The sequence below is a fragment of the Convolutriloba macropyga genome, chromosome 14 (genome assembly GCF_964194025.1).
Source record: "Convolutriloba macropyga chromosome 14, txConMacr16.3, whole genome shotgun sequence".
Classification (NCBI taxonomy): domain Eukaryota; kingdom Metazoa; phylum Xenacoelomorpha; order Acoela; family Convolutidae; genus Convolutriloba; species Convolutriloba macropyga.
Genome location: NC_134481.1, coordinates 5908906 through 5910213, shown reverse-complemented (window position 1 = coordinate 5910213; position 1308 = coordinate 5908906).

The window sequence follows — 1308 nt, the reverse complement described above, 5'->3', positions numbered from 1 at the left end:
TGATATCTGCAAGCATTAAAGTCCTGATCGGTGAGCTATTTGTAGAAAATCGTAGAACAAAATTAGATCTGTGGTTCAAATTTTGAAACAAATACGACAAGAGATTAGAGAGCTCGCATATTTTTTGAATCAATGTTCTGATTCCACTTCCATATTTCCATTATATCAGACCAATATTCTTTTTCAAAAAAATGTGACCCCATTCCACAAATTTATTTTTAAACGTGGGAAGTTACTTCTGAGATGTTTGAAATCAGTTATCCGGAAACAAATATTTTTAACGTTTTCACTTGGATAACTCTAGTTTGTTCTGTTTCCAAGCATAGAGAAACTGTCGTTATATTAACCTTTGAAAAATACGAAAAAAGTAAGTGTTTTCGGTATTCAAACTTAATTCGTGCATTTATAGACTGTATGTTTTGTTTACGAACAGAAAAAGAAGGATCAGAAACATTCTTTGATTAATATTTTTTGACAGTTATCTGCCAAAATTCGTGAGTGAGGTTTAATAAACGCTCGAACCCAACACCAGTACCCGGAATGTCTGATCGCAAATGTAAGTTGTATTGATTTAGGAAAACGATCATGTCATTATTTGCACTTGCCAGCATCATGCACGTCGAGGCAAAGACGTCCAAGTCTCATACCAAGTCTTGGCCAATACGTAGCATGTAGAAATCCAGGTCTGAGCCAATACAAGACAAATCCGTATAAGAATCGTCCAAAATAGGTACGGAATACGGATAAAGAGCCATAAAATTGTCCAAGTTTTGTCCTAAAATCACAGAAAGATACCCAGGTTTTGGTCCAGACCCAAATTGAGCTATGATCAGACCCAATCGAGCGCACACCCCCATGTTCCCAGACCGAAATTACAGGGTCTGGAAAGCGGTTCGAGCGCACAATAGTCTGGACCATGTTCTGATTTCGGTCTGATCAGAGGTCAATTCGGTATGGACGGTCTGATCATAGTCTTTTTAGTCTGGACCATGGTCTGGGTTCGGTCTGATCAGAGGTCAATTCGGTCTAGAAGGTCTGATCATAGTCTTTTTTAGTCTGGACTATGGTCTGGGTTCGGTCTGATCAGAGGTAAATTCGGTCTGGAAGGTCTGATCACAGTCTTTATAGTCTGGACCATGGTCTGGGTTCGGTCTGATCAGAGGTCAATTCGGTCTGGAAGGTCTGATTTCGAGTGCATTATTTATTCAATTTGTTTTTTTTATTGAGGGATGTTGGCTCTGACAAGAGGCAACAATAAAGCAGCGTTCTGATCAGAGACTCATCTAAAGTCCGATGACTCTGATCAGA